The sequence below is a fragment of the Anolis carolinensis genome, chromosome 2 (assembly GCF_035594765.1).
Source record: "Anolis carolinensis isolate JA03-04 chromosome 2, rAnoCar3.1.pri, whole genome shotgun sequence".
In the NCBI taxonomy this organism is placed as follows: Eukaryota; Metazoa; Chordata; class Lepidosauria; order Squamata; family Dactyloidae; genus Anolis; species Anolis carolinensis.
The window spans coordinates 75,679,221-75,704,267 of NC_085842.1; the positions used below are offsets into that span (position 1 = coordinate 75,679,221).

Here is a 25,047-nt window from a genome sequence, read left to right on the forward strand (position 1 = left end):
CATGGATCATACAAGAAAACCCAGATGAATGCAGTTATGTATTTAGCAAACAGATACAAGGAATAGGAAGAATATAAAAGCAGATGTGGATATGGATTGGGAATCTCCTGTTATGCAAATAATCTAAATTTGCAAAATGTGTTTCAAAAGAAAGCAATAATTTTAAATTCATTTCAAAAAGGATGATAATGAACTAAACAAGCATAATTGCATTCCCAGAAAATATAAGAAAAGGGTGGCATAAAATAAAATTGAAAATTTGCATGAAAAACCTGCAACACAATTAACATTGAGCGTATGTCACTGCAATTTCAATTTAAGTGTGATTTCATTGCCCTGATTCCCTTTGAGGATATAGTTTTTTAATTATTATTATTATGTTGGAAATAGGGGGGAAATCAACCTATTTGAAATGTGGTTTTAGAGAAAAGTTATGTGAGTAGTACTATAAATTACTAAGAAGACCAATAAATGGGTCCTACAAAAATCAGATTAAACTCTTCATAGAAGTCATGATAGCTGAACTCAGAATTACTGTCAGCAGGCATTTGTGAACTAGAATTCAAAATTTAGGGTCTCTTCTCGCGAAAGAGACCCGCACCGAATCCTGCAAGGAGAGTTGCGCAACACCTGGTGTGCCTTTTGAGAAGCAAATTAGAATTTCCCTGCGCAAAAAGATTATCTCACCCAAGTTCTGTGAAGCAGAGAGCACCAAGGCCTTTATTCTGTCCAGCTGGCACAGGATGACGGTCGCAATATGATGCAGAAATAAACCGGCATACATTTACAGTGAAAACAGCACTTTTTATACATTTCTAGTTTTGAATTTCCCGCCTCCTGCCCATCGGCCAGCTCTGCGCTGATTGTCTCTGATGTCAGAGTGGACGGGGAGCCACTAGGAGCCTCCTCCAATGAGAGCATGAGCCTCATCTGTGACCTCACTCCCTCGCTGGCCAATAGGGGAGATGGAGGTGTGGCAACAGGAGAGACAAAGAGTACACATGTGGAAATGACAAGATTGTAGGTGACTCAACAATGATCTTTTGTCCAAACAGCCCAGTGACCGCCTGTGGCATTCCAACTGGACCTGGCTTATGGTTTCATTGACTGATATGTCCAGATTCATGAATGGGAGTCTGGCCCCTGCTGGTTTGTCCATAGGATCGGTGATGGGATTATGTGTGACTCAAAGTCCGAGGAAAAGGTAGCTTTGTCAAGCCTTGCCTCTCCTTTCCAGGAAGATGAGTCTTTTATGAGTGATTTAAATGTCCAAAAGGTTCCTTTCTTCCTAGATGGTCTGGCATCCAAGGTCCAGGAAGGGGGAAAAATCCATTGTTTCTTTGCAGATGGTGGTTTCTAATAATCCATGTTTGTCATACATAGCCCTAAGTCATCCTGATGTTGCCTGGGCAGGATGGTGTGCTGGCCAGAGTTCAGGTTAAGGTTACCAAGCTCCATTTATAAGGAGAAGGATATTATACAGAGAATAAAGGTAAATAATGACAAAATAATAACTAATGATAATAATAAATAATAGCAGATACAGCAGGGGCCCATACGTGGGGAGACTTATACGGAGTCCAGCATCCCTTATGGGTTTAGGTAGACAAACAGAATCTTCTTTATGACCGTTTGGAGGGGATTCTATCCCCCTCCGTGTATTCATAAGGTTTAAGAAGGCATCCCAGAATTTTCCCCACCAGCCCAGGCAGGCAAATGGGCTGACTGGGGATACCTTGAGACTTGGAACAACGCAAGGGAAATGGGGAGCATGCAAGGAGGAGGGGGAAGGGGGTCTCTGACACCTAAAAGTTCATAAAAGTTCATAAAAGGGGAAATGAATAGCAAGGGAAAGGGAGCAAAAATGGGCAGTAGAGTCTAGTCTAAAGGAACAGAAAAATGTGTGTCAAAGGTGATACAGAGAGGCAGAAAGATAAGCAGAAGAATACACTTCAAATTTTGAGAAAATAAGGGCAAGATTGTAAAGCATGTTGTTTAAAATTGGCTTTTTTCCTTTGATAACCTTTAGCCTAGATATGTCTCAACTCTAAACAAAAGGGAGTCCTCTTGTTTGTGAGTCATTGACTGGTGTAGGAAAGGATTAGGAAAGTAGTTAGCTCTTGCCTCAGGCTAAGAGGTCAAACACCCTTTGTGCCAAGGTTTTAGTAAATTGCAGTTAACTCCAGTAAAATATTTCAGTTACCTTCTGCTATAAATATATAAAATATAGGACATAAAGCCTTAATTAAAATGTACACACTATCTAGCATTACTTGTTGTTGTTGTCTTTGCAAACTGACCAAGACTTAACCCTTATTATCCAGCCTGATGTCCTTGTCCTTAGCAAAACTATAAGTTACTATCTTTTATTGGGGAGGGGGTCATGTTCGACTTCATTTGGAGAAAGATCATGGACATGTGGGTGGGATTTTTTTGGTGGGGGGAACTTGTCTGTGTGCTTTACATGCATTTTAATTGTTTGTATTTCATTTTAAACATATTTTAACCGAACACACTGTTTAATTTTTTTTTTAAAATGTATTTGCTTTGTTTTAAATTGATGAAAGTCTGGTTGTTAGCTGTCTTGAGTCTCTTCAGGGAGAAAGGCAGGGTATAAAATAAAGTTAACAACAACAACAACAACAACAACAACAACAACAATGTACCTTAGATGTATCATGAGAAAATGTGTCTCAGTAGAAAATACAATAATGATTGATAGCATAGACAGCAGTAAGAAAAGAGGAACACTAAACTGCAGATTGATAGACTCAATCAAGAAATCCCTGAGTCTGCAAGACCTAAGCAGGGCTGTGACTGATAGGTTGGTTTGAAGTTCTTTCATTAATAGAGTCACCATAAGTCGAAGTCAACTTGACGCCAGTTAACAACAACAACAAAGCCAGCTTGAGGTAAATTTAGAGTGTACTTAAAATGCTTAAAACCAGAGCAAGGAATTCATGCAAAAGAAAATTCATACGGACAGAGAAAAATTGAAATTTTCAAGGAAAGGCATTATAGAGTCAATTATCCATTAAAATAACACTTTTCACTTTTCGAATGCCACACATACCAAAAGTTTTCCCCATGCCCTAGGAAAGAAGTGGCACTAGTAATTGGTCTTTCCCAGCCCAAAAAAAAACAAAAAACTGTGCTGGCAGTGGATATAGGGAATTGTGGATGTAGTTAGGAAGGTGGGTTGACATAATGTAGTGTACAGCAAACTAACAGTTAAGATCATTTTTGTGTAAACAGAACCCTGCAGAGACATGTGAAATCATTGTAATAGGACAGTGATGTTGTGGAGGATTCGGGGTTTTCACTAGCAGTATGAATTATGTCTAGGGAAGTAGGGACAATGTAATTTGCAAAGAGATCCATTCTTGTAAATGGTTAAATTGAAGTGTCAGGCAAATGTGTCCTATATATGTGTGCTGTAGGTATCATTCAACTTACAGGAGACCCTGGGGACTGAATAGCAGTGTTCTGGAATAAGTGGTTTATTGCCATCTCTTACCACAAATAGGTCCTTAGAGAAGTGGAACTGTCAAACAGATCAGAGCAATGACTGCACATAGCTAAAATAATCACTCCCTAAGCTGCCATTTCTTGAATCCTAAATGAGAGTGTGCATATGTCCCCTCCTGAGCACATTGACTGAGCACTAAATTAATCAGAATCTAGGTGGACTTTTAATATAGTCTATGACCAAAATAAATTCCAAAGTAAATGGAATCCAATCACTTCTTTCATCTGGGGCCAGGAAGTGCTAAACGTACTAGATGTTGGCCCATCTTGAATACTTCTAAACTTGGCTTTACCCCTGCATGCTCAGGTAGTAATGATAATAATTTCCATCAATTCTGTTACCCAGGCTAGCCTTGTAGTGTGGCTGCTTTCATTCCCAAAGATGGATATTTTGTAGGCATAAACATAATTTTCAATTTCAATGAATTAGCATATATACAATGACTAAAGGAAGGAACAAAATAGCCTCCAAAACAGCTTAATGAAAACCAGGCATGGTCAGTGAGTACAAAATGTGTTGAAGATGGCGAGAAGGAAAAAATTGTGAGAGATGCTGAAGGAATTGGGTGTCTTGAATAAGAGGAGTTCATGCCACACCATTAATTGGAAAGCATACTTCTTCTCATGTATGCTATGAGTGTATTCATTAGGGAACCATAGTATAGTGGTTAGCCAGATCATATACTGTTGTTGTTGAAACAATTCCCAGGTACAGGTATAGAAAGTGGTACCCATTAAGTTATCATGCTTAGGACTGTTTAAAATTGAGCAGTTTGCATCTGCAGCTGTTTTAGCAACAAGGGAAAATATCTTGAGAAGGAAAACAAACGGTATGCAACAAACTAAACCAATCCACACCAAACAAACTATATGGATAAAAAAATGCAACTGACACCACATGAAAGTAATCACCCACTGCAGCTGCTGTAGGTTGGAAGCTGACCAAAATACACAGCTTTCAGTCCTGTCTTGTGATTTTTTTTTCTTGTGATGATGTTAACGAGTTTTTTAATGTCCTCTGATGATGTTAATGAGAAAAAGCAGAAACATTCCTATCACACAACGGGAAGTGTTATGTTACAATAGGGTGTGAGTGTGGCTCCCAGATGCACCGTGAATTACAAGGAACATTGCGTGGTGCAAAGCATCAAGCAGTCAGTCAACTGAAAAAGGCAGTGCCTTCTTTGTATGTATTATCAGTGGAGTTGCTCTTGGGGAAATTGCAGTGATAAGGCATTCTCCCCCCCCCCCCCCGAACAACTGCCTCCAATCCTGGCATGTTATCAGTGTATGTATTCAAGGAAAACCCTGAAATACTTGTGATTGTGTTTGAATCCAATGGCATTTATTGAAAGCTGAAATCATGCATCTTGCCTTGCACATGATAACAATGTATCACAGTCGGGATGATGCAAATAATGAAGTTGGTGGAAGCAGACCTCCATGTCCAGTACTATTTACTGTGATAACACACAGGTGCACAACTCTGAAAATGCTTCACAGAAGGAAAAGGTAAATAAGACAAGCTGTGATCTGGAGAATCCTCCGCAATTGGACAAAGGGTCCTTTCATGTGGAGCTATTCTGTTTATGGAAGGGGCACCCTTAGTTCAAATCCATTGCTTCCTTGTTGTATGTCACAACCTACTTCCTAGATGATCAGAATGTATTTTCTGTGTGTACATTCAACACGCACAGTGAATAGCTGCGGTTGGATACTCCTGTGTGGGTGTGAATGCAATAAAATACATATGGATTACATCTTTTTTCAGCATGAAAATGTTTTCTCTTAATGGTTTAAATTAGAACTTTTAGCAATGAAGAGTATTCTTTTTCCAAAAGCTCTAGCACAGTGGTTCTCAACCTTTCTAATGCATTGAGCCCTTAATACAGTTCCTCATGTTGTGGTGATCCCCAACCATAAAATTATTTTCGATGCTACTTTGTAACTGTAATTTTGCTACTGTTATGAATCGTAATATCTGATATGCAGGATATATTTTCATTCACTGGACCAAATTTGGCATGAATACCCAATATGTGCAAATTTGAATACAGGTGGGGTTAGGGTGGGGTTTGATTTTGTCATTTGGGAATTGTAGTTGTTGGGATTTAGAATTAACCTACAATCAAAGAGCATTCTGAATTCCACCAATGATGGAATTGAACCAAACTTGGCACACAGAACTCCCATGACCAACAGAAAATACTGGAAGGGTTTGGTAGGCACTGAGCTTGAGTTTTGGAGTTGTAGTTCACCTACATTGAGAGAGCACTGTGGACTCAAACAATGATGGGTCTGGACCAAACTTGCTACAAATACTCAATATGCCCAAATGTGAACACTGGTGGAGTTTGGGGAAAACAGACCTTGACATTTGGAAATTTTGTTGCTGGAATTTATAGTTTACCTACAATCAAAGAACTCTTTGAACCCCACCAACGATAGAATTGGACCAAACTTCCCACACAGAACCCCCAAGACCAACAGAAAACACTGGAGGTGTTTGGGAGGAATTGGCTTTTAGTGCCATCAAAATGCTAATAAAACACAACTCTGACTTTTTAAAAAATTCAATGAAGTTGTTTTGGTTCCAAAATGCCACCTTTCACCAATAAAAGACTGGATAAAAGTCAACAAACTGACCCTTAATCCAGACAAGACAGGGTGAATTGAGCAGTTTAAACATCACAGAATCATGATTGTGCTGGATGGGGGAAAACCGCAAATAAAAAATCCAATATATTTTATCTAAGATAATATTTTTATAGGAATCTCTGGGTCTTCTAGTACAGCTCTATGCTAACCTCTGCTGGAAATTGGTCATAGAATTTTGTTGGAGAACCTACTGGAGAACTGTTCTCACTGGGAACCTCTGTGTCCTCCAGCACAACTCTATGATGGAAACTGACAATAGCATAGAGTCTTAGGAAGAACATATTAATCAAATCCCTAAATAATCAAATCTGCAGAAGTGAAACCTACAAATATGGAGGGCCAATTGTATGTGGCACCATAGCCAAAATTCACGTCTCAAAGCACAGGCACAGATGAAAGTTAATGAAACAGTAATGGCAGCAGATGTGTGATGAGGTTGTCCCTCCCTTTGTAAAAGTGGTATTTATTTATTTATTTATTTACAGTATTTATATTCTGCCCTTCTCACCCCAAAGGGGACTCAGGGCAGATCACATTATACACACATAGGGCAAACATTCAATGCCCACAAACACATCAAACAGAGGGGATGTTCGATTCTGGCCACAGGGGGGAGCAGCTGCTTCATCATCCACTCTGACGGCACTTCCTCATTCCAAGTCGTAAATTAGTTAAACTTGCCTCCCCACTTTTATAAGTGGTACCTTATTTCCTACTTGATAGATACAACTATCTTTTGGGTTGCTAGGTCAGCAACAAGCAGGGGCTATTTTTTATTTTTAATTGACGGGTGCTCACCCCGCCATGGGCTGGCCTCAAACTCATGACCTCATGGTCAGAGTGATTTATTGCAGCAGGCTGCTCAACAGCCTGCGCCACAGCCTGGCCCCTGGTATGGCAGAAAGGGTTATTTTAGCTGTTGTTACAAGCAATAACAGCAGTTTCCACTTGCAAAGCAAGACTTGTCCTCATCCTGAGAAAAGCAATACCTCCCATTCCTTGGCATTCCTTGACTTTGATCTCATGTTTTTAGATTCCAAAATTTAGCATAATCTTGGGCCATCCATCCTAGCTATTAGTCCCGCTGTGCTGCATGAAGATCACTCTGTACAAAGTGTGTTTCAGATTGCAACTTTAGAAAAGATTTTAATGTAGGCATTTTTCTGGTGTTCCATTTTTTCATGAGAGAAATAGATATCTTCCCTTACCACTGTTTATTTAATATACGGCAGCAATAGTCAGCTAGTAATTAGTAGAGGGTAGATAAATAGTTCCATTAGGAGTAAAGTGTTCAGAGGGTCATTTCATTTCAACAAATTTGCTATTTAACCTGAGACCGAGAAGAAGAAGAAAAAGACCAATACTAATAGATTTCAGCTGCTAAGAATTTGTTTCCTAGCAACAATTCAGCCAATAGAAATCTCCAAATACATTTTTGTTCAAAATGAATTTATTTTAATTTTATCAAATTACTATTGAGTCAAATACCAAATAGTTCTTCAAAAGATTATTATTCTTAACAATACAGTAGACCTGCTTATTACATGAGCTTGTTGAACGCGATTTCATTTATATGCGAACAAACTGAATAACAGAATCATGCTGAAGGTTCTAGAAAACTCCTAGACAGAAGCTCTCTATAAACCTCTGGGATTAGTCTATGATAAGGTTCTTCTGGACATTGATCATAGAATTGTGCTGGAGGCCTAGAATTGTGCTGGAGACCTAGAGAGAACTCTTATCTAGGTATTTTAGGTCCTCTAGGGCAGGGGTCCCCAAACTAAGGCCCGGGGGCCGGATGCGGCCCTCCAAGGTCATTTACCTGGCCCCCGCCCTCAGTTTTATAATATAATATTTTTATATCAGTTTTAATAATATAATATATTGTATATACATATAATCTTGATAATAATATTATAATGTTATACAATATAATACTAATAATAATACCATATAATAATATTAATTATATGTTATATATTACATATAATATTACAGTATAGTGGTATAGTTCAATCTAGTAATATATAATGCTAATATTGTGCTATGTTAATAATATAATATATTGTATGTACATACAGCTTCTCTGAGTCCCCTTCGGGGTGAGAAGGGTGGGATATAAATGTAGTAAATAAAGGTAGTAAATAAATAATTAATTTTAGGCTTAGGCTCGTCTGAAATGACTTGAAGGCACAGAACAACAACAACAATCTAAATTAACCTGACTATCTCATTGGCCAGAAGCAGGCTCACACTTTCCATTGAAATTCTGATAGGTTTATGTTGGTTAAAATTGTTTTCATTTTTAAATATTGTATTGTTCTTTGTTATTGTTGTATTGCACTATAAATAAGACATGTGCAGTGTGCATAGGAATTTGTTCGTATTTTTTTTCAAATGATAATTCGGTCTCTTAACAGTATGAAGGATTGTGGACCGGCCCTCTGCTTCAAAAGTTTGGGGACCCCTGCTCTAGGGTTTGCTTCATCTGGAAGACCAAGTAACAAAAATAAAGTTTCAGATTACACAAAAATTGTATTTCATGAAGAGTCCTAGAACTGATTGCTTATTTATTATTTGAGCCTACTGTACATATTATGCACAGAGATTTTATGAAGATAACTTTTTTAAAGCAACGCTGTATGTATATAAATAAGCATGTGCTATATATCTGAATTCCCCGAAGTTAGTGCAAAGATATGGCCTCTTCTTTTACACGTTTATTTAGCAGATCCTCACCCCAAATTACTTTTATGGTAAAGAGGGAGCTATAGATTGAGAAACTGATTCCTTGAGATCTGTCTAGTCTCATTGTGTTCAGCCTACTCCCCTTTCAAAGGGTTGGAAACTGTGGATGGTTTGGGGCCATTACTTGGATGTACTGCAACCAAAGGTGAATGTGCCTGATGAGAATGTGGAGAGGGAAGAAGGAGAGAGGGACACTTTTTCACATCTTTTTCACATCTGGTTCATCAAGTAAGCCTACTGGTAAAATACCTGGGTGTGAATCAGCAAGTCTAAAGTTTGGAGTATAAAATCAGGATTAAACAGAATAGGTATATGTGTGATATGAAAATTGAAGGGTATGGATGAAGAAAGACAAATTGAAACTGAATCTAGACAAAACAGAGGTGCTTGCCATGAAGGGTCCTAATCTGGGGCTGGTGCATCAACCAGTTCTGGATCGGGTTACACTTGCTCTGAAAGACTGTGTTTGCAGCTTGGGAGTGCTCCTGGATTCAACTCTCCAAATGTCAGCCCAAGTTGATGAGATGGTCAGGAGTACTTACTACCAGCTTTGGTTGATATGCCAGCTGTGCTCCTTCCTAGGTTTGGAGGACTAAAGATGGTAGTGCCTCAAGGTTGGACTTCCTCAGTGAACTTTACATTGGGCTACCTTTGTGCAAAGTTCAAAAAGTCCAGCAAGTTCAAATTAGGACAGTCAGATTGGTTACAGGGTCATCCAAGAGTGAGAATATTCGCTGGCTGGCAATTCGTTTCTGGGCAAAGTACAAGGTGCTGATTTTGATCTTTAAAGCCCTACATGGATTGGGCCCAGGTTACCTGCAGGATCGACTTCTCCCATACAATCTGCCCCAAACAGACCCTCTGGGAAGCAGTTATTCCATTCTGCCAGAACCCGACTGGCCCAGAGGGCCTTTTCATTGGCCACTCCAAGAATGTGGAATAACCTGCCATAAGAGCTCCAATAGCTAAATGAGCTGTCAGAAGTTAAGAACCATTTAAAGACCTTTCTCTTCCAGCAGGTCTACTCAGTCAATTTTAACTTGTTATTTTTAACTTCCACTTTATTGATGTTGGACTTGTGGTATCTTGTAATATTATGTTAATAGTGTTGTGTTTCATCTCTCTGTTTTAACCATATTGTGCCCTACCTCAAGCTGTAAGGAGAGGCAGGAAATAAACTAATAAAAATAAAAATAAGATTGTAGTTTTACAAGGTCTTTAATATTTTCTCACAGCATTCCACAGTTTTGAGTCATAGCAGTTAAAATATTGTCAAACTGCATTAATTCTACAGTATAGATCAGGCATGGGCAAACTAAGGCCCGGGTGCTTACCTCAGGTCCTCCTCATTTTCCCTGTCCTCTTGGCATAAAGCTGCCATGGCCCACCACATCCTTATGCAGAAAGGATGGGGGAGTAAAGCACACAGCAGCTGAGAACTCTCTGGAGTGCTCTCAGCTACCACATGTCTTGCCCTCTTCCCGACATAAGAACGGTGTAAGCAGCCATGTCCTTATGCTTGGAGGATGGCTTAAGGAAGGCATGCAGCTGTTGAGAGCACACAGGGGTTCTCCCGGACATTGTCTGCCTCACTCCCCTCCCAGCATAATGCCAAGAGGACAGCCCAAATGTTGAGGGAGGAGTATTGGGGAGAAGGATCGGGGCAGTGCAAACATGTCTCGTTTTTCTTCCGGGATAAGGATGAGGCTGCTCACCCCATCCTTATGCCGGGAGGAAAATGAGACATGTTTGCAACTGCCCTGATCCTCCTCCCCAATACTCCTCCATCCCAATAGCAGCCCCGTCCTTATGCCAGGAGGACAGCCTGAGAATGACCCACCACCTCCTGGTCCCATCCTCTCCCAGGCCATCCCCCTCCTGGGTCCATTCCACCCAGTGTGTGCCTGGCTACTCTCTTTCCCAGCCTGACCCTCCCAGCCGGGCCCACAATGCAGCCCCAAGGCAAAAAAGGTTTGTCCATGCCTGGTGTAAATGCACTCTGATTCAATTTTATTTTGTTTTTCCTCCTTCGTATTCTGCCTATTCTTGTTGCATATCAGGTTGTAAGACATTGATGTTTCCTTGTCCACTCGTAGAAATCTATGCATATTTAAATGCATTTTGTCATATGTGCAGGGTTTTTTCCACTATGACACACTCTTGTCAAGACTGAACTTTTTCGGTGGATGTTTTCTTAAAATAGTATGCATTTTAGCTGTTCATAGGCTTATATGTGCATCATTTTGCCTACACTTTATTTCACTTGCTACTCAGTACCTATTAGCTGTCATACTGAAACAGTTTTTATCACATGAAATCCAGTGCCTGTCAAGGATGTCAAATCAAAACAGTAGCAAAATAAGTCACCACCCCTCCTTGCAATAATTTGCAAACATAATTTTGAAAAAGTGTGAAGAGATCAAGATTAGAATTCTCCAGGCAGTTGAATTTCAGTTTGAAATGCAATGAGATCGTTTGTGTTGTTATTTCCACTCCCTTCTTGTAAACTTGGAGATACCCATCTCTGCTTTTCCTAAGATTTGTTCATCCCTTTCCTTTAATCAATGAGGGTTTTTTTTTCAAAAGTCCACCACTAGATAGCTAATTATAAATCAGCTCTGTAAATATGTACTGGAGAAGTCTGTGAAAATGCACATGGGAGACCAATCTGTTGGTGCTGAGTCATGTTGATATCTTTTGCTGAACAGAACAGATTTTGTTGTTAAATATTTTGTTCACCTCAAAGCAAACATATGACTGGATTTTCTAATTAAAAAAAAAACAGTCACACAAGAGCCAATCTTTCATATGGCATACTTTCTTCTGAAGTGATTAGTAAAGAACTAATGGAGAGATTCTACAAACATATCTGAGAGTCGCCTCAGTGTAGTAGTTTCAGCTATGATTCTAAAAACCAGGAACTGAATTCCTGTTCAGCTATGGAAACCCACTGAGTGATGTTGTGTGAGTCACACTTTCTCAGGGTTGATCCAGAGTGGCGAATACCAGACCAGCCCTGGGATGGTTTTGACTACTAGCCCTATGGACTCTGTAGAGATGGGAAGAAGTCCTGATGGTCCAATGTCACAGAACCTGGTTTAGCACCACTGAACAACCATCCTTACCATGCCCCTCTTGTTCTTGCTGTAGCGGCGGTCAGCAGGACAACATGGCCCATGCCCATCACTTGTTTTCTGGAGTGGTGCTGGAGTGGACACAAAGTGATATGGAAAGGACCAGGAGGGAGAGGAGAAATTGTCAATTCCTCCTTTCCTTCTCTGATCATCTTTGCATTTTAGCCAATGTCACTCAAGGCAATGAGCAATGGACAACATCTGTGTTGTGCCTGCTGGCTACTGCAATAATGAGAATGGGTGGGGGACAGTGAGTGCCATACCATATCCCTAGGTTGCCATGTAAATAGCAACCCAATTGCTTTCCCTGGCCCAAAGTGTGGGAGAATTCGGAGCAACCCATGATTTTGGTTAATGCAGTTCAAGGCCATGTTAAGCAGCCTTGGCTCATGTTAACCCAAATCAGTGTCATGCATGGTGTAGCAGTCACAAAGCTGATTCAGGTTTCATCTACACTGCATTGTATGGTCAGTGTCTTCTTTTCTTTCTTTTTCTTTAGTGCTTGTCCTGCTTGATGGCGAGGTCTGCATTAATGGTTTGTTAGTGCCATTTCACCCGGTTGTGCACCTGGCCAGGATGTATGCCAGCAGTTTTCAGATCATTGTGCAACGTGTCCAGCCAGCGTTGATTTGGTTGTCCATTTGGACTCTTGCCAGGCACTCCTAAATCAAGAGCAATCTTACGAATGGACTCGTCTTCACCATGGAGAGTATGACTATACCATCTGAGGCATGATTCTCATAGTTTGTTCACAATTGGAACAATACCAAAGCCTTGCTGGTCATCACTGTTGTGATATGGTCAAGGTAAATTGTAAAGATAAAGGTAAAATTTTATTTATTTATTTATTTCCAACATTCTATCCCACCTTCTCACCTGCAGGGACTCAGGGCGGCGTACAATTGGCAACAATTCAATTCCGACACATCATTAAAAACAAACAGCGTATAAAATCTATTACAAACAGTTCAATACAGTATAAAATATAAAACATATGTGATGACTCATGGGCATTGTAGTCCCATTCCTAGTGCTGTTGTGACTGACGAAGAGGAGAACTTGGGTTTTCCTCCATTTCAGCCAGAAAGGGAACCATTTCAGCCAGAAATTGAGCCTTTGCACCTGCAGGAGGTTTGTCTTCCAGAAATCTCCCAAACAAGCCCGGAGTCGAGTTCTCCCCCTTTTTCGCGCCGTAATTACATTCTCCAGCAGAAAGGAGTGCAACAGGCTAATCGCAGGAGTTTGAGAATAGCAGCAAAGCATTCAGATGATTAAGCCTGTTCCCATGAGAAATTTTAGGGAGTCATACATCTGGACACAGAGATTGACTTTCGTTTCTGGTTCCCCAGAGAAGTGTTCTCTGGTGGGGAAAACAAGGCCTATTTAGGTTCCTTGCTCCCGGAGGGATCTTGCGGAGTCAATTTCGTCAGCAACTGGAGTAGTGTGTGTGGACAGCTACTCCGCTTCCAAGCCTTTGTTCCTGATTCAAGCCTTCGTTTTCCAGCCTTGTTCTTCCACGGATTTTGCCTTGCTTTCCAAGACCCAGCCTTGCCTTGTTTCCCGGATTTTGCCAAGTAAACACCACGGATCTTGTTCTTGTTCCTCGTTCCTTGCTGTCTTGTATTCAAGCCTTGTTTTTCCGAGAGTCAAGTTATTTCCTAGCCTCGTTCAAGTTCTTGGACTAAAGGACCTTGTCATCTCCCCTCACTTTGCCTGGCAAAGTGAGTGTTTCGGTTATTGGATTACAACTTTGGACCTTAATATTTCATATTGGACATTGTTTCTTTGGACTAATTTTGACCTTTCCTGAAAGGTCTAATTCTGGACTATTTTCTACACTTGTTTTTATTAACTTTATATACTCCTTCAATAAAGATATTAGATAGATTCTGGCCTCTGTGTATGGTTATTGGTGCCCTGCAGCCGGGTCGTGACAACATATGGTTAAGATCCGTTCATCCAGTATCCTTGTGCTTTATCCATACATCAGTCTGGGTCGTCTTTTTCGTTTATTTGTTAAAAGCCTGAGCACATAGCCATGTTTTTAAGGCTTTTCTAAAACTCAAAAGGGTTGGGGCTTGCCGTATATCTTTGCGGAGGGTGTTCCACAGCCGGGGAGCCACCACCGAGAAGGCCCTGTCCCTCGTTCCCACCAGCCACTCCTGTGAGGCAGGCGGGACCGAGAGCAGGGACTCACCAGATGACCTTAGGGATCTTCCTGGCTTATAGGAGGAGATACGTTCGGACAAGTAGATTGGGCCAGAACCATTTAGGGCTTTATAGGTCAAAACCAGCACTTTGAATTGGGCTTGGTAGCATATTGGCAGCCAGTGGAGCTGGCTAAGTAGGGGGATGGTACGTTCCCTGTAAGCCGCCCCAGTTATTAATCTGGCTGCCACCCATTGAACTAGTTGGAGCTTCTGGGCCATCTTCAGAGGCAACCCCACGTAGAGAGTGTTGCAGTAGTCCAGTTCATCTCGAAACCCCTTGACTTGGGAAGCTACCACATGCTCTGATAACTTGGTCAAAAATGAAAGGTTGGACACTGGTCAGTGGTTGTCCATTATTGAGGGGTTCAGGAATGACCTTTTTAAAGTGGACTTGCAACTGCCTCCTTTAGCCAAATTTGAATTCTGCCTTGTTCTAAGGAGGTATTGACCATCACACCCTTCACCCACTCTGCCAGTCACCCTCTTGTCTGTTTAAAGAAAAGGCAGGGGTCAACAATATATGTGATAGCCCTCACCTCTCCCAGGATCATATTTACATCATCAGGCTGTACAAATCGAAAAATATCAACACTGGGCAAGCAGGAGCCAAGGTTAAATCCAGTGGAACTGTATCAACAACAGCATCCGAGCAAATCTGAGCCACTTTATTTGCAAGGTGCAACGCAAATTTGTCACCACATTGATGACCAGTTTTAATAGCACTCAAAACAGATCTGCTTGGTGGTTCTTTGTAGGTGCAATGCTGGTAGCAAAAAATGGTTTCTTTTCTGCATATATTGCCGTGGAGTACGTGTTCATATATGCTCTAGCTCCTGCTCAGTAAGATTCACTTTGACTCTTGTGCTAACACCGCTCTTGGACTAATGAGCTGAGGCTCATTCATCCAAAAGGAAGAAGACAGGTACCCCGCACTTTGCCCAACTCTGTCTTACCTTGCTGTAAAATCCCTAACATTCATTGGTGGGGGGTATAGGGTCATGAAAGGACTTGTTCTCATGCCACAGATCACTAGTTGCACACATGCACACAGACTTGCAAGCTCCTCTGTGCACTTTGCTCTGGATTCATTTGCATTTTGCATAACAGGGACAGAACACAAATCTCTCTGAGGTTTCCTTTGATATTTTTATGTATTTTAAAGGCCTTCTTATATTACAGTTTGAACACAGTGTTGTTTGTCATCACTTGTCTGTCAAATCCCTTTTTTCTCCATACTTCTCATAGCACATACTTTTTTCACTTTCCCAGTTAATCACCCTTCCTATTTTCTCCCCACTCTTTCTTATTGACCATAGAACCACATTTCTGTTTTTGTACCCATTTATTTTAGTCTGTTCCCTAGATGTGTTTATGTATACATTTCTCAGTGCCCATTTTCTGGAGGGCATGGAGGGTAGTTGTAAGCCAGCAGAATTTGTGAACTTGGACAACAGCATTCCTGGTTGATTGGCACAATGTGTGACACTGGAAAATCAACATTCCTTAGCTTCCAATCTTATGGCCCCGTGAAGCATGAAACAACATGAGATAACCTTAACTCTGGTCTGAAATCAGTATGATCTAAAAATATTTCTAATATTACTTCTAATATTATTTATTTATTTATTTATTTAATTTATATACCGCTCTTCTCCCCCAGGGGGACCCAGAGCGGTCTTACATAATGGCAAGATTAATGCCACATATAATACAAAATATAGTAAAACAAACGATCGTAAAAACACACTTAAAAACCAATATCATACCCCATTTAAAACAGTAAAACACTGTGTGACCATTACAACAGGGCCAGTAGCATTGGGCCAAAAGTCAGAGCCAGTCTGTATTCAATTTCACATTAATCCAATAAATGCATCAGATTATATATTATTACAGTTGGCTCTCCACATTCATGCCTTTCACTTTCATGGATTTGATTGTTTGCAGATTACTTGACACTACCTCTGAAGCTGCCTTACATCATCATTCACAGGAATTTATTATGCTTGCCTGTTCTCCCCAGCCTCTCTGCAACCCTTGCGAGACTGATTTACAGCCATATCTGCATGCTTGAAGCCAGAAGGATTTCCTGGGTCGCTTTATGACAATATGCAGCCTCTCCATCCCAGCTGCCTGATCTGGGACAATTACTCTTGAGTGTGTGTGCTCTTCACATGTTCACTGCCAGATAGATATGGGCCTCTGATCCATGTAGTATGAAAGGGGAACCACGTGTACCATCATATTTCCTTATGGACCAATCAGGCTTTCCACTACAAGGATGTGTGTCTTCTTTTTTTTATTAACAATGAAAATAAAATGCAAAGATACAGAATGGGGGATGCATGGCTCAACAGCAGTATATGTGAAAAAGATCTTGGAGTCCTCATGAGCAACAAGTTAAATATGAGCCTACAATGTGATGTGGCAGCGAAAAAAAGCCAGTGGGATTTTGGCCTGCATGAATAGGGGTATAGCGTCTAGATCCAGGGAAGTCATGCTACCCCTCTATCCTGCCTTGGTCAGACCACACCTGGAATACTGTGTCCAATTCTGGGCACCACAGTTGAAGGGAGATGTTGACAAGCTGGAATGTGTCCAGAGGAGGGCGACTAAAATTATCAAGGGTCTGAAGAACAAGCCCTATGAGAAGCGTCTTAAAGAGCTGAGCATGTTTAGCCTACAGAAGAGAAGGCTGAGAGGAGACATGATAGCCATGTACAAATATGTGAGGGGAAGTCATAGGGAGGAGGGAGAAAACTTGTTCTGTGCTGCCCTGGAGACTAGGATGTGGAACAATGGCTTCAAACTACAGGAAAGGAGATTCCACCTGAACATTAGGAAGAACTTCCTCACTGTGAGATGTGTTTGGCAGTGGAACTCTCTCCCCCGGACTGTGGTGGAGGCTCCTTCTTTGGAGGCTTTTAAGCAGAGGCTAGATGGCCATCTGTCGGAGGTGCTTTGAATGTGATTTTTCTGCTTCTTGGCAGGAGGTTGGACTGGATGGTCCATGAGGTCTTTTCCAACTCTATGATTCTATGATTCTATGACTTTATGCCCTTCCAAATTCCAGTCTTTGGACTTCTTCACAATGCTGTTCTCATTTTGTTTAGTGACTGAACAAAGATATAGGAAATATTTGACTATATCAGTGTCTTCATTGCCTGCTTTAAAGTCATATCGATAATCTCTGGTCATTATTTTGATTTTCTTGATGTTCTGCATCAGGAATATTGTTGTCCAAATTTACGAACTGTGCTTGCTTACAGCTACTCAATATATATGTCCATTTTGCCATAGCCATTCCAAATCTTTGCCATTTTCTGTTAGCAGTATGGTGTTTTCTCCATCTTAAATTGTTGATGCTCCTTACTCCAATTTTCACAGCTCCCTCCTCAGAGTCTAATGTGCAAATGGGATCCCAGGTGAATATAGGAACTCCTGCCTCCTGCTTTGTTCGTTTTAATTTTTTTTTATGAAACAAACATTTGCAAAAATATTAATTCTTGGGAAAATTATTTACTATAAATTTTCTGCCTGACTTATCAGGCAGAGCAGTTACTATCCTGCGATTGCCATTTTCTCCTGGCTCAGCTCTCCCCTCTCTCAGGAGCCTTTGTGCACTGTGCGTCCAGCTTTGATTGCATAAGATTTTTCTACTGTTTCACATCCTGATGTGAATATGCTTTAATAAATAATAATAAATGTGATGGAGGTGTTTTTTCAGGTAGCCAGAAAATATCTAGATGTGACATTAAAGAGCATCCATAGGGACCTCAGAATAATTGTGAGTGTTAATTTGATAAAGTACGAAATTCACATCTTTGAAATGATAGCTCCAGTTTTTACAATGTATACATTTTAAAATGTTTTGCTAGATTATAAGCAAGCTCTGCTCCTGAAATTCAATAGACTATTCATATTTGGACAGGTTGCAAAAATAGCAAGTATCCATTGCAACAGCTGGATATGTGAGCATATTATGCCAAACTCATACAATTGGAGTCAGATTACTTGGAACAGAATGAATAGAATTTTTAAAAAATGATCCAGAGGGCAAAACAAAATCTGATTAGTATATGTAGCAATCAGACTCAACTCATCTGAAGTGAGAGGACGGGTTCATCTCAAAATAAACATCAATGAACATGAATAAAATTATCCTTTGAGGTGAACTCAGTATAACAGATTCCAATAGCTATACAGTTTAAAGAGAAAAAAACCTAAGGAGCTATAACAGGGTCAAACTAAACATTTGAAACACACACATACAAAATGGAAGATGACATTTTGGCCTTTAGGGATTCTCAAGACTGGTATCTGTGAGGGTTAATTTCAAGAATATGGCTTTATTCTGTTTTCCTCCTTTTAAGTATAACCCAAAGCAAAGCTCATGGCAGCAATGTCGCCACAAACAGTTGCTCCATTTAAAGAATTTAAATGACTGCAGTGTTCTGTGTGTCTGTATAAATAATGGTCACCCAAACAAAGTTCATAGTGGTAAAAAGTTAATCCAGTAGCCACTTGTCATGAATGGGGAAGGAGAGGAAGGGAGAGGGGGATGAGAGGATTGGCAAAGTGCTGTGGTTGTAGGATGTATCTTTATTTGTAGAATGTGAGTGGTCAGCACATTATTTCAGTGTATATTTCTTATGTTCTCCAACTGTTCTGACTTGGCAGGGACAGCACTGATGAAAACTGTGTTGTCCCACTTTTTCAGCTGCGTTAAAAATATCCTCATCTTCTCCTCCCCATCCCCCCCCTTTTCTTAGCTTATTTTGATCACTAGAAACTGGGTTCAAAGTGCAAAAGCAGTAACTCAGCAAGGAGAAGAGAAGGAAAGATTGACTCTTGCCCTTCCCAGGGGACAGTTTATTATTTACGACATTTATATCCCACCCTCCTCACTCCGAAGAGGACTCAGGGTGGCTTACAAGCATAAGCATACTGCTCCAATCTCTTCCAGTTATTGCATTCTTTCTCATCATGACTTTGGGTTTCTTGATCATATTCTAATGTTGGTCAGCCACATGTGTCCAAGTTTTATCTGTGAGCTGTTGGAGGATGTGTATTCTGAATGATTGTATTTCATGTTGATTTGTTTGCTTATTTTAAATAGATATTTGAAAACTATTAACAACTCACAGCCAACCAGGATCTTTAGACCCACTTCTTAAAGTGTATAAAGCGAAGGTTACCCCCATGCTTTTATATGGAGCTGAAGTTTGGGGTCTAAACCAGGTACCATTATTAGAGCAATCACAATCACAGCACCTGCGAAGTTTTCTAGGAGTAGACAGGACGACTCCAGCTGCTGCAGTAAGAGCGGAACTGGGAGTATACACAGTTGATGGCTTATCTAAAATCAGGGCCTACAAGTACTGGATAAAATTGATTGCCATGGCAAATGATAGACTGCCAAAACTGTGCCTGTTAGAGCAGATAGAAAATCAACATCAGTCCTCTTGGCTAGTTCATCTGACAAAATACATTAGTAGTTGTGGACTTCCGATTCGGTATCCAAATCTCTTAGAAGAACTAGACCCAAAAATAGTGGCTCAACGAGTACTGGATATAGAAGGCCAAAAAGACATTGCTACCCTGAGTAAAGCTGGCTCATTGAAATGGTTAAGCCGTTTTAAACATACTTTCCAAACAGCCAGGTATCTAAAGACAGAAATGCCTAAACATCTCAGGAGGGTATTTACCAGAGCCCGTTTTGAGCAGCTGGATACGATGGTCAAACACGGAAGGTTTAATCATGTTCCATACAACGAACGATTTTGTATTTGCGGAGCATCAGAGGTGGAGGATATTGCACATGTTTTGTTCAGCTGTGAATTGTATAAGAAAGAGAGACACCAATGCCTCGGGCCATACATTATTCACAAAACACACTGGGACCCACATATTAAAATTTCATTTTTGTTGGCCGGCCAGAATCCTAAAATAACACACAAAACAGCCCTTTTCCTATTCAAAGCCACACAACTGAGAATTGCATATCTGGAATCAATTGGGGTAAACTGTGCAGGTGATGCAGATATTTGACCTGAACGGGGTCTTGTTAACAGCTTGTTTATTTTAACTTCTTTTTTTACCGCGGGTTGTATGTTGTATGTTGTATGTATGTCTATGTGTTAAATGTTTTGATACGGCCGATGGGCTAATCAATAAAACGTGATTTGATTTGATTTGATTTGATATTTGAAAACTATTCAAGACTATTCTGGTCTCACAATTCCATGATGGATCATCAATATCTACTACAAATTATCTTCAACAAACAGCTTGCATTTCTTATAGCCTGGGGCTCTAGTGTGGTTTTAAGGTGTCTTTGCAGCCTAGGGGTGCAACGCATTATATCTACTTGCTCAAGAATAAACTCTATTTAATCTACTTTTGATTCAATAGAGTTTACTCTTGAGCAAGTAGATATAATGTGTTGCACCCCTAGGCTGCAGAGACACCTTAAAACCACACTAGAGCCCCAGGCTATAAGAAATGCAAGCTGTTTGTTGAAGATAATTTGTAAGCATTAGCAAATCAAAATTTCAAAGTCAATAAAACAAGGTTTTAGTCCACAAGGTAAGAGGCACTTGAGAATCTTGAAGCAAGGGTCCATAGAAATCCAAACACAAGAATAAACTTCAATCAAGGTAATCAAAATTAGTCCAAGGAACAGGATCATGAACTAGAGCAAAGAACAAGATAATGACCTGGAACAAAGAACAGGATGAACTGGAGCAAAAAACAGGATCCTGAACTGGAGCAAAGAACAGGATCCTGAACTGAAACTAAGAACAGGATCTTGAACTGAAACAAGAGATTCAAAATGCAAAGCTTTCAGGAACATGACTTGGCAATCCAAAATACCCAGGAACAGGAACAAGAACTGGAACAAAACTCAAGATACAGGCTTACAGGAACTTGGCATGAAAGTCCAAAGGAAACATGAAACAAGAGTCCATGAAGCAGGATCAAACCTCTCAATGAGCAAAGTTACCACCTCTGAGCTCACTCTCAGAAGCGGTTCCTCTTAAAGCTAAAATCAAGGCCTCTTTCCATGGGAAGTTTGCTCAAAACCCTTTCTCATTAGTAACCATTTGCTCCTTCTCAAAATCTCCCTTTCCTGTCTCTGTTAACATATTGCTTTCTTTCTGTTAACCTCATTACTCTTATCAAGACTGGAATGCTCATTTGCCAAGGGATAACTCGACCTTGACTCTCCTAAGGAATGTGGTTCACCATATATTATTTATTTATTTATTACAATACTTATATCCCGCCCTTCTCACCCATTGGGGACCCAGGGCGGCTTACAATAAAACACAATATAAAAATAGTACAGACAATTCAATCAGTTAAAATTAAATACATTAAACATTGATAAAAGTATACATATAAATACAGAATTGGCGCATTTCAAGTCTGATGTATGCCTGCTCCCAGAATCTTCAGGAACAGCAGTCTCATCTAACTCTGGCCATACAGAATCATTTACCTCTGGCTGCATGGGAATCCTAGGCCCCAATCCAGATTCATCTGACAAGTCAGATCCAGGCTGAACAGGCCCAACCCCAGGCTCACCTGACAGCTCAGATGCAGGCTGGAATACAACATAATGTGATACATAATGCTTATATTCAAATAATAGTGCCAATTAAAGCAGACCCAGCTAGATGTTAGTTTCTTTCATCCATAGCCCATGAATCTATGTGATCACAAAAGGAAATAGTCCAAATTCAGGTTGACTTCAAGACTGTTTTATATAATGTAGCTACAGTTTCAGTTGGCAAAAATACCTGTGATATCCATGCGACTCACATCTGCTTGAATGACACACTGTGAAATGATAAAGTATAGTAAGGGAAAGGATAGATTTTATGAAACTGTCAAGCCATTTCTAATCTGGATTTATCTTTTTACACATTGACTGAAGTAAGTGCTGACTATTCTCCTTATACTCCTCCATTTTAAATACGGCACCATTGGACTCATCACTAGGCCAGGCTGTGAGTTCAACAAAAGCTTTAGAAAATGGTATGTACATTAGAACAAAGGCCACATATTACGTTATTTGTATTTCCAAGTTCCTTCCTTGGAAACTTTTAAACAGAGAGCGGATGGCCATCTGTCAGGAATACTTTGTGCTTTTCCTGCATGGCAGAGGGTTGGATTAGATGGCCCATGTGGTCTCTTCCAACTCTATTAATCTATGATTCTATAATTCTATAAATACACATGTCCAGTAATCAAAATGCATGTTTATATTTTTATCTATATGATTTCTCATCCTGCCCCTCTTTGATTCACATTATGGTGTAAGAGCATAGAGAGAATATCATCTTTTGAAAAGGACATGTTCCTTTGAACCTCTAGGCATGGCTGGACTGTCGTAAGCATTTGTTTTGTCATTTTACAGCATGTCATATTGTGGGGCATTTAGCATCCTGTGAGCCTGGACAATTCATTGCTAATGACATAATGCAGTGTTGCAGATTTGAGATTTGGTGCAACGTACTGGTCTGAAATGTAATTCCCAATAAATGAGGCTACCTTTCTGAGTTACTCTTCTGACACTGTGGCATCAAATGCAGCTTTGACTTCAAATCATTTTGCTCAGCTCTGTGCTGGTGATTATTATTGGAGGGTAGACTGAAGTCAAGAAGAATCCAAGTTTGGAAATGCTGTGCAGGGCTCAAAGCCTGGGTGTATAAATAGAGTTTACAGGGAGTGGAGGGGGGAGGTTAAGGGAGGAGGGAAGCCCTATAGGGCAAAACTGTCAGTCCTGTCACTGCTATGTCACTAATGTAGCCATGCAAAGCAATTGCCCAGAAGCATATCACTGCCTCTCTGCGCTGCTGAAGAATGTTACATCGTGCTGTGGGAGTCAGTGACAGAAGGTAGGAAGGTCAGAAAAAGAACAACACAAGCTCTCTAATAATTCTGTATACACATTTGACTAATATCTTGTTGTTAAAGAATAGAACTAGTGCCCACATTTTTTTAGCAGAGGAAAACAAATGACACAGAACCATAGCTGGTTACAGAGCATCAACTACTAAAAAATAAAATAGAAAACATTCTAAAATGGCTGGTTATGGAGAACTGACACCTCTGGCCATTAATATGTGGAGTGCCACAGGTCTCTTTTCTGCCTCCTATAGGGTTGAACAACAATGTTCCACCAGTAAGGTGCTTGGCGATTTTGAAACTAGGCTTTGGAGGTAGGTGCCATCATTATATTGATGACACCCAGCTCTGGGTTCATCTAAACCAGTGGTTCTCAACCTGTAGGTCCCCAGATGTTTTGGCATTCAACTCTCAGAAATCCTAACAGGTGGTAAACTGGCTGGGATTTCTGGGAGTTGTAGGCCAAAATACCTGGGGACCCACAGGTTGAGAACCACTGGTCTAAACCATAGAATTAATGCAGGTTGACACCATTTCAACTGCCATGGCTCAATGATTTGGAACATTAGGAAGAACTTCTTGACTGTAAGAGCTGTTTAGCAATGGAACTCTCTGCCTCAGAGTGTGGTGGAAGTTCCTTTCTTGGAAGCTTTTAGAGGTTGGATGGCCATCTGTCAGGGAACTTTGTGCTTTTCCTGTGTGGGAGGAAGTTGGACTACATGACCCATGTCATCTCTTCCAACTCTATGATTCTATGATTCTATGAATTTATCATTCTAAGTCTGGAATTTGAAATTTGCTGGGGCATCAGCCCTCTTTGGCAGAGATAGCTGAAAAAATGTGTTAAACTGATTCCAGATTACAGAAAATTGAGTCAGTTAAAATGATATCAAACTGCATTAATTCTACAGTGTAGGTGCACCCCTGTCTTATCAGGGTCAAACAAAAGTCCGGACAGTATGAGGACCAATACACTGATTCAGAATGCCAGTGAAATGGATGCTGCATAAATCAGTAGTTCCTATGTCTCAGAACTGGATAACAGAGCTATACGGACACCTGAAGAAAGTATAGCTTGGCTTTCCCTTGAGAGGTTTTATTTTGCTTAAATTGTTAAACTGTTTTAAGAGTGATATTGTAATGATTTAAGTGTGACATTATTAGTTGCTTTCTACCTTCAGATTTGCTGATACATGGTAGATAGGAACTGTTTTAAAATAAATAAATATAACCTTGAGCCCCAGCCATTCCACCTACAAATGTATTTATTTATATATTTTTTCTCACAATAGAAATAAATCAAATTACAAGTGTTTATTTCTAAACATAATACTATACTGACACCCAAAGGTTCCACAGAGAAAATAATTATAATTAGTTTGATCTGGGAATTAGTTATACTTGAAAGTTGATACTGAAATCATTCTTCCCTAAGTATGACTCCAACCCAACAGCAAATAATGCATTTTCAAAAATTAAAACTAATTGAAGAACAAACATGTCCATCATAAAATTGAAGCTAACAGTGTTGGATGACTGGGAAAAGTAGGGAATGTTTTATTCATCGCCCATAACAAAACATGGGTGTCTGCTTATCAGTATATACTAGTTATAGGCTGATTCTTCAGCAAATCAGTGAATACATTTTCTTCCTAGAGTGAAAAAGTGTCTACTCCAGAATAGTCACTAATGCAATGGGTTGGGACAGGATTATTCTGCAATTTCACCTTTTCCCCAGACTTTCCAACACCAAGGTCTTTGAACTGTCCATGGTAGATATTTTAGGTGATATTGGGAGCTGCGTTCTGAAGATGAAATGAAAGACAATCACTTTGCTATCTTTTCTCCTCTCT

General features: G+C 40.2%; 1 long non-coding RNA gene across 1 annotated transcript; it reads left to right on the forward strand.

The window, feature by feature from the left end:
- Positions 1-790: 790 nt before the first annotated feature.
- Positions 791-12,852, forward strand: LOC134297186 (uncharacterized). Its single transcript, XR_010003945.1, has 2 exons — positions 791-1,204; positions 12,568-12,852. It is a non-coding gene; the product is annotated as an uncharacterized LOC134297186 (long non-coding RNA).
- The last annotated feature ends 12,195 nt before the right edge of the window (positions 12,853-25,047 follow it).